Source organism: Petaurus breviceps, unplaced genomic scaffold, assembly GCF_028583685.1.
Source record: "Petaurus breviceps papuanus isolate PSGF00001 unplaced genomic scaffold, PetGlider_PUasm1.0 128, whole genome shotgun sequence".
Lineage (NCBI taxonomy): Eukaryota > Metazoa > Chordata > Mammalia > Diprotodontia > Petauridae > Petaurus > Petaurus breviceps.
In genome coordinates this window covers 3235468-3245170 of record NW_027185664.1, presented here as the reverse complement: position 1 = coordinate 3245170, position 9703 = coordinate 3235468, and the positions used below count along the sequence as shown (strand labels likewise).

The 9703-nt window shown below is 41.0% G+C and overlaps 1 long non-coding RNA gene across 1 annotated transcript in view; it reads left to right on the top strand.

The window, feature by feature from the left end:
• The first annotated feature begins 844 nt into the window (after positions 1-844).
• Positions 845-9703, top strand: part of LOC138172431 (uncharacterized) — an 18204-nt gene continuing 9345 nt past the window's right edge. Inside the window, exon 1 of the long non-coding RNA XR_011171117.1 lies at positions 845-1001. This is a non-coding gene — a long non-coding RNA (uncharacterized lncRNA). The remainder of the gene's footprint in view (positions 1002-9703) is intronic.

Genomic DNA, 9703 nt, shown 5'->3' with positions numbered 1-9703 from the left:
TTTTTTCCCCCACACAATGAACACATCATTCTTCTTAATGGCAATTGAGGTCAGCCTGCTATCTTCTAACTCTAAGGTCTTCCCTCTCTTGACCTACATGTCCAAAATCATCATGTAAAATTTTCATCACCCTAGGACAACATGCTCTGGGTAATACCAACTGCTTCCTGGAACCATGTGTGGCATCGCTGACAGTCTAATATACTACTCTGCTGCATAATTCCAACTTCTTCCATTGTCTCAACTATGGGAACCATCTAAGGATTAAATCTAAGTCCTTTAACAACAATTCCTCATTTTTTCTTGACTTACATCACTTTTCACAGCTTCTCATAAACTATTTGCTCTCACCATTAGTCATCTACAAACTGAGTCAGGGAGGGCAGGTTCACGGAAATAAGGTTAACATATATTGCTGACATAGCCTTGGTGAAAGTCACAAATGCTCGTCTGTACCACCATTTTCTTGTGACCTAACTCCTTCAGTGGCAAAGACAGCCTTCGCTCTTTCCTTAGGTATCAGCATAGCTTTGGTGTCCTATGACCTTCAGAGCAGGGGATATTTATTCCCTTTGCTCATTCATACTATATGCTGAATCCATGGTTGACAGGTACATTTACCCATCTCTGGCAAGTATGGTCTAACTGGGCACTAATCAAGAAATGCTAGTGGAGTCCTGTCAGTACATACTTGCAATTTTCCTCCTTACACATAGTCTTTAAATTCCTCAGTAGCAGCTGACTTCCAAGCCAAGAACTCTAGCTTGTGTCTGGGATAACCTGCCTTTCCACTGCTCCTCCCTCTGCCAACAAATGAAACTGGTTTCTGGGACTCATCAGTTTCTTGGTATAGAGTTCCTACCAGGCCCCTCAAGCTGGCATCTGGGTGTCGGACAAAAGACTTTTCTGCATTTGCAGAGGCCAATGCTGGTGCATCTGTGAGGCAGCTGACATATTTTTAGAAGCTGTTCACACCTGTCTGTGGATCTCCAAAAGGATTTGTGAGTATAAACTGGTCTTTCTGGTCCTTTTGCTTATTATTTTCTTCAATCATATAAGCACAAGTGGTTTAGCAACAAAAGCAAATGTGTCACTAGGAGAGAGTATGAGGGAGTTGGTCTCTGAAAGACTAGGCCCTAATTTAAAGAAGTAAGGAGCCATTTTTTTATGAAGTGTGAACAAATCCCTTGAGTTAAAAAGAGCAATGTCATTCGCCAAGAGATGATTGGCCAATCCCTCTGGTACCTCTTAAAAGAGGTGAAACAATTAGAGGGGGGTAGATGTGTGAATGATAAGAAGCTGGAGACAGACTTGAGCAGGAGCTCAGCTCCTGATGAGAAAGGTAGAAGACTTGAGGACAAGAAAGGCTGAAGAAGAGAACTCTGGGAGAGGTCACATGGAGCTAAGAAACAAGGAGGAAACACCAGGAAAGAAGCTGGGTAGACTGGATTAGCGTTTCCAGGAAGACTTTGCATCATTAGAACACCCCTGGACCTCATGCCCCAATGCAGTAATTCTGTATTTCCTCTTTCTTCTTGGAAATCCTCCATATAGCCTGAGACCTTTTCTTTCTGGGAATGCAGAAAATCTATTTACCTTTCTTTGCATTAAATGTTTACATAGTCTTTAAACTTGCTAACCTAAGGCATTTGCTAGTCTGAGCATTCTTAAAGAGAAATAAGTTGGGAGGAGTTAACTGAGGGGAGGCAGCCCAGGGGAAAAGGGAAATAGATATAAAACTGAAGTCTTTGCCAAGAAACTTCTGACTGGGGGCTCAGAACTAGAAAGATAGAGAATTATAGATTCCTTTTGTTACAACTTCCCAGAGGAGACATGTTTATACCAGAAAATTCATTCAGGGAATGAGTTAGAGGACTGGCTTAGCAACCCTGCATCCTGGGCCATAGCCAGTGGTCTTCCCTTTTGTCCTGCCTCTGGACTTCGATGCCTCTGGAGGGGAGTGTGAGGCTGATGAGTCTTCACAGCTCTGCCTCATTAAGTCCAGTCCATAAAAAGTGAAGACATCACTCTCATGACCTCATGGATCCTTTTCAAGGAGGAAGGATGAACAAAAACAACAGCCATCTCTGCTACATACGTGTTTATATACAACAAGGTAATTTCAAGGCAGAGAGACACTAGCTGGTGCAGGGAATCAGGAAAAGCCTTATATAGGGATTGATGCTTGAATAGAGCTTTGTAGGAAGTTAAGGATCTAAGAGGCAGAGGTAAGAAGGGAGCGAGTGGGGGACAGAGTGGACAAAAGTGTGGAGATGGGAAATGTATTGTAATAACAAATACTATAGGTCAGTTTGTCAGAAATTAAGAGTATGTAAAGGGTAGAAATACATACAAAGGCCTGAAAGTTAAAATAGAATAAGATGGTGAATGGCTTTAGATGCCACCAGAGGAGTTTATATTTGATCCTGGAGACACCTGGAGCTATTTGATCAGCAGACTGACACGTCACACTTGCATGAAGCAAGTTGCAATTAAGGCTCATTCAGACTGAGTTCCCTTTTACCCAAACTTGTTCTCTTTGGACTTTTAAGTTCTCAAAAACTTTTCCCCCAACCAGACTGTGATCTTCTTCCCCAATCCAGAGTTCTCCAAATCACAGTCAGTTTCCTTCTTATTTTACTCAAGTCCTCTTCCTTTCCCTTCTCATTTCTTCTGTCACATAACCGTCTCCTTCAAAGCTGAGAATAGTTCCTCATGGAAATAAAGAGTTATGTATAGAGTGATTTTACACACACACACACACACACATATATATATATATATATATATATATATTATATATATACACACATATTTGTGTCTAGTGGTAGCCATCTCTAGGGTGGGAAGGGGGAAGGAAGAAAAAGAGGAAAAAAAGAAATGTGGATGTTAACTTTATTATATATTTAAAAGGAATAACAAATTGCACATAATAGATTTGAAGCTTCATGTGCAATCACTCAGGTTCGTAATCTCAAAATTACTCTTAAATCTTCATTCAAACTCACCCCACATATCAAATGTATTACCCTGTGGGATACCCAGGTGGGACATGAACAAAGATCCAGAAAATGAGACTGAGAAGGTATGGGAGCAGAAACAGGATAAAATGATATCGTGGACACCTAGAGAGAAGAAAGTATCAAAGGAGAAGGTGATTGACAGTTTCAAATGCTGCGGATAGGTCAAGATGAATGAGGATTGGAAATGGTCGGGGAAGCAATTAAATTTAGCAATTAAGAAATTATTGGTAACTTTGAAAAAAATAGTTTCAGTTGAATGATGAGAGAAACAGCCAGATTGTGAAGAGAGTGAAAGGAAACGAAGTGGAGGGACCGATGATAGATGGTCTTCTCAAGGAGTTAAATTACAAAATGGAGGAGAGTGAAGGGGCAATAGGTAGTAGGAATAGATGGATCAAAAGAGGGTTTTAGGGGGGCTGGGGGAGACATAAGCATTTTTGTAGGCAATAGGGAAATAGCCAGCAGACAGAAAGAAACTGAAGACACGTGAAGGAATGGTGAGGATAGAAGAAAAATTCACTAGAGAAGATAGGATAGAGAACGCAGAGGAGCTTACCTGGGCAAAAAGGGCATTGTGAGATAGGAATGAAGGAGATAATGGCAAAATGTATCTGGGTATTGTGTCATGAGGAGGAGGAGAGATGAGAGAATTCTTGGCCGTTGTCCTCAATTATTTCAGTGAAATACGAGGTAAGGTTCTCAGCTGAGATAGTGAGTGAGAAGAAGCTTCAAAAGTTTGAAGAAGGTTGAAAAGGCTTAGAAAAAACTGTCGTGAGTGGGATGTCAAGGAAATGTAAAAGGATGGCAGAAAGACAGAACTACAGCTGGACAGGACATTCATGGTCATGTAGTCCAATTCCTTTGTTTTAAAGGAGAGGAAACTGAGTCTCAGAGAAGTTAACTAACTTGCCTAGAATCACACAGGAAGAGTCAGGTCTTGGGCGCAGAGACTGCCACATATGTCCAGAGGTTTATAGTGACTCCAGTTTGCCCTAGATCAGACCTGTACAACTTGACAGTAGGGAGGAGCCAGAATTAAAATGGGCTAAATTTCTTTGAGCCACAGATAGGTTTTTAGTGGCTCACTTTCCATGTAAAGGTGTAATTAATGATTAAACTATTTTGCAAATAAATCACATTTTTAAATAGGAAAATTTCAGCTAATATCAATTAATTACACTTATTTTTTATCATGAAATAACATTAATATTTTTAAAAATTACTTTGCTAAGTGGTACAAATTTTAATACATTTTTCAGGTTTTCTTACTGTTTATATTAAGTTAGTGAGATGTATTACACTTGTCAACAATCAGTTTATCATCAATTACTCTTCACTACACAGTCATAAGGGACAAATTTATATTCTCTAAAACACCTTTTAAAAATTTGGATATAATCCATAAACTGCAATCAGCAAATACTTCTATATGAAGTTGTAATGTAATGCCAAGCAAAGGCAACTTCCCAATGTCTGCAGAACAGTCCTAGGACCCCTGAAAACATTAGCAAAACCCTCTTCCAGGATTTCTGTAAACATACAACAAGAAAATCCTTCTTCAGGGCTTCGGAACCAACAGAAAGGTTCCAAGAATTCTGCAACAACAGCACTGTCCTATAGTCAGAAATAAAAATATAAAAAAATATAGTCAGAAATAAAAATGAGTTATTGTTATAGTTACTGTTTTAGGAGAGACAGGCAAGGTCCTGGAATCCCAAAGCTAGGCAATTTTTCCTCCAGTCTCCAAAAGCGCTGACAAGCTACCTTTTGCTACCCTTCAAATGTATGGGTTAAATAAGAAAATCACTTCCTCAAGCGTTTTTGATAGGAGAGGGTAGCCCTGATCTTATACAATCCAGCTTGGTCCCTCCCTACAAAAAGCTAGTTACACAAATAGTAAATAGGGAATAAATTTATCCAAGCAAAACAGCAAATATAAATCAAACAAGTTATACAGATTAGGATATACCAGAGGAAAAAATAAATAAACTCTTTAGCCTTAAGCAAGAACTACTTCTCCCTCCCCTCCCCCTATCCCCTCTCTCCCTTTCATTTTCTTTCCCTCCTTCTCTCCTCTCTCTCTTCTTTCCAGTGTGTTGGGTGGGACTCTATGGGCTCTCCTTCAGATTTCCGACAGGGGAAAGAAAGGGATTTCTCTCCCATCCTTCACAACAGCTATGGTCGTTTCCCCAACTTGCTTGTCTAAGAATTCTAAGAGAATTAGTCTAGATCTCAAGGCCCTGTCAGCTTCTTTTACTCTGTGGGGTTTTGATTGTTTGTTTTCTGAGCCCAGGTTCTGTAGCTGTAACCCTGAAATACTAAGCTCAAGATGTCAGGAATTCGTGTCTGGGTGCTGGTTGTTCGTTAGGAAATTATCTCTGCAACAGCTTTTCAGAGGAAAAGTGACCACTCCAAGGAGGAGAGCCGAAATGAAAAGGTCTAAGATAGTACAAGATCTGCCCCGGATTACAAGGAAATAGAAACCTTTTGTGAGCTGTGAAAACAGTATAGATCTTAGGGGAAGGTAAAGTGCCGGTTTGGCCACCCCTCGGGAAAGTATAATAGAAGTTATGAGTTACTAAACAGTGTTTTAAGTATTTGCCAATGTGCACATATGAGTGTTTTATGTTTTAAGAATTTCTTTTCTAGTGGAGGAAATAAACAGTTATCTTTTATCTTTGACTTTTCTCTCCCTCACCAGGTCTCTCTCTCTTTATCCTCTCTCTCTCTCTGTCTCTGTCTCTGTCTCTGTCTCTGTCTCTGTCTCTGTCTCTCTCTCAATCACTGAATCTCCCTGTCTCTGTCTGTCTGTCTATCTCACCGTATCTCTCTCTCTCTCTCTCTCTCTCTCTCTCTCTCTCACACACACACACACACACACACACACATACACAGAGACACACGTTCAGTTCCCAGGTTTTATGTCTACCTCTGAACTAGCCATTCCTTTCTTTATACTCCCCTAGCTATGACCCTAATTTAGTCTCTTGCATCTTCTTGCCCAGATTACTATAATGACTAACTAATTGGTTTTCCTGCCTATCATTGCCTTGACTATGCTCTCCTCTGCTGTGTGAAACTTTCTAACCTACTGATAAAAACATATCACTCTCCTCCTCAAATCATCAACTGATTCCCATTGCCTACTAAATAAAGTATAGTGAGTTCACAAAACTTGGCTACAAGCTACCTGGCCAATTCTCCACCCCTCGCTCTCATCCTGCCCTCTCCTAGAGCAATGTCTTTGAACATTCCATCCTCCATGCTTGGAATGAACATCCCTCCCCCCACCCTCATTCACACATCACACACCTCCTCCACCTTTTTCTTTTGACATCTCTCTTTTCCTTCAATGACTAACTCAGCCTCCTCCATGAAGATTTCCCTCCTCTTCTGGAAGAAAGTAATCACTCCTTCAAATTTCTTTTTTTATTATTTTATTTTCCCCAGTTACATATAAAGACAATTTTAACACTCACTTTTAAAAAATTGAGCCCCCTTCTTCAAGTTTCTTATAATGCTTTGCAAGAATCTTCCTTTTGCTCCTATCTCTTTCCCTCCTTTCACAGTTATTTGTCCATTTGCTCTTTGCCCCCAATAGATTGTAAGCTCCTTGCAAGCAGGTACTGTGCAATAACCGTCTTTATATGCCCAGGCTCTAGCATAGTGTCTTCCTCATAGTAAGCATTTAATAAATGCCTTTGAACTAAATTTAAAACAACTCTGTGAGATACAATGAATATCTAATATTACCCTAATTTTGCAGCTGAGAAAACTAAATTGCAAAGAGTTCCAGTGAATCACTCACAGTCTCCTGACTAATCAGCTGCAGAGTCAAACCTCCAGCCCAGCTCTTCTAACTCCCAGCTTGTGGTCTCTTCTGTAATTAAAGATTCACTGTGTTTACATGCATACCTGTGGATACAGAGAAAGAGGCCTTCATGTTTAATATCAATGCTCTGGGGCTCCCTGCCTATCTTTCTTGGTAGAATACACATCTGCTGGATCAATGGCCCCCAGTGACTTCTTAGATAAGCTCAGCCTGGTCTTCCAGGAGGATCAACTAAGGGGCTGGGCAAAGGAGTAGCCCTGCAGGCCCCAGATGGCCAGAGCAGCCTGAGGCAGGACTGGCTTGTCAGTGCCTGCTCTCTCTTCCTGTGTCTTCTCTTCTTTCGTGCCTATAGACTGGACTTGGAATTGTTGGTCATTTGGTCTTTGGAAGAGACCCAAAATGTATCACCATGATTCACTTTTTCTGTTGAGAATAGTGACATGCTGATGGTAAGTAAGCCACAGAACCCCAAAGTTAGGTGGGTAGAACTCAAGGGTCCTTTATTTTTAGTCATTGTTAAGGCTGGATGGTTCAGACTTCATTTACAGACAGATAACAGTGTTGATATAAACATTATCTTCTTTAGGGAAACTGAACTTTAGATACAAAACTGTCAGGTCTGGTTTCGTAACACGCCAGGCCTTATTTCCAGGGGTGTCACAACATTCCTTTTAATTCACTTTTTTGAGGATGCGATATATAATTTTTCAGAGGCAGAGAATGTATGCAAATCCAACAATCTCTGTCCCACGGTCAGAAATGTTGTGTGACATTCTTATGAAACTTTAAGGGCTGCCCTTTCACAACTTTGATAATTAGCAGGCTCCATTTGGAATTTCAGCAGACTTACATTTCCTTACTTCTTATTTCAAGTTATCCTTGATTTTGCCTGATATGTGATATCTTGATGCAGACTTGCTGGATCAAGAATTCACTGAAGATCTCCTTCCAAAGGATGCCATAGTATAAGCATCATTGGATTGGGAGTCAGAAGGCCTACATTGAAGACCTAGGCTCACCACTTAGAAGCTGTGCAGTTCTTTTTGTTCCAGACTTCATAGTTGTAAGAAACACCCCAGTAAGGAAATTCCCTCTACTGATTTGTTGTGGTTCAGCTGTTTTAGGTGTATCTGATTCTTCCTGATTCCATCTGGGATGCTCTTGGCCGGAGATACTGGAATTGTTTGCCATTTCCTATTCCGGCTCATTTTCTAGATGGGGAAACTGAGGTAAACAGGGTGAAGTGACTTGCCTGGAATCCCATGGGGTTAGATTTGAACTCAGGAAGATAGTCTTCCTGACTCCAGGCCCAGCACTCTATCTACTGCACTACTTAGCTACTAACAGAGAGAGGTGTATCGTGAACAGCCAAAAGTTTACCCAGGAAGAACAGGTGCTCAGTAGTGTCAAATGCAAGAGACAGATCAGGAAAAATGAAGAAATGATTTGAGGGGCAGGTAGGTGGCTCAATGAATAGAGCACTGGCCCTGGAGTCAGGAGGACCTGAGTTCAAATCTGGCCTCAGACACTTCACATTTACTAGTCATGTGACCTTGGGCAAGTCACTTAACCCCAATTGCCCTGCATTTCCCCCTCCAAAAAGCAAAAACAAAACAAACAAAAAAATAATTTGGCAATTAATAAATCACTGTAACTTCGAAGAGAATAATCTTAGTTGGTTAATGAAGTCAGAAGTCAAATTGCAAAGGGCTAAGAAGAGAGAAAATGAAGGCAATCAGTGTTAACTTTTGCTTGGAGTTTTACTGAAAAGGAAGGAGGTCTAGGAGAGTTGTTTGAGGGGATGATGAGGTCTAGTGAAGGTGTATTTTTTTTTTAACGATGGAAGAGATGAGCATAGTTGAAGGCAATATTGAAAGATACAGGAGACGGAGAAAGGTTAAAGATAAGGGGGTGATTATTGAGGTTGTAATCTGCTAAAAAGAAAAACAGAACAGGATGGAATGAAAGGCATATAGAAAGATAGAGAAAGGATCAGAAGCTGACAGGAAGAATGCCCCTATTGCTGACCTTATGATAAAGATTCTCTGACATTTTTTGTTTTTTCTGTGCTCAGGATAGAATGCCTGGCCTGGAGTCAGGAAGATTAATCTTCCTGAGTCTAGATCTGGCCTCAGACACTTATCAGCTGTGTGACCCTGGGCAAGTCACTTAACCCTGTTTGCCTCTGTTTCCTCATCTGTAATATGAGCTGGAGAAGGAAATGGCAAACCACTTTGGTATCTTTGTTAAGTAAACCCTAAATGGGGTCACGAGGAGTCAGACAACTTCAAATGACTGAACAACAACAACACAGCACAGTCTGACACAAAAGATTTCCCCAGGGATATACGTAAGACATGGAAATACTAAGATACCAGGAAGTTACCCAGAAATGAAAGACCACTTTGCACCTACTTGGGGAAGTATGACCCCACCAAGAAGAGGTATCACCTGGCTCTTTTTTTCTGCCTCTGAATTAACAACTTACCAGGAAACCTGAGCCCATGTGGGCATCTTGCCATCTGCTCTGCTCAGACCTTGCCTCCAATCTGCATTTCACTTCTTGTTCTTTCTCTGCAAAGAGTAATCAAATAAACACTGTCATTGTCACTGACAAGAACATGACTGTAGATTGTTCTCTAGTGCCACCTACAGTCTGTGACTGCTCAGACCTCTAGGACAGGGCTTGGTACAAAGCAAACGGAAATCATTTTTTCCTCCCTCCCTCCCTTCCTTCCTTCCTTCCTTCCTTCCTTCCTTCCTTCCTTCCTTCCTTCCTTCCTTCCTTCCTTCCTTCCTTCCTTCCTCCCTCCCTCCCTTCCTTCCTCCCTCCCTCCCTCCTTTCCTT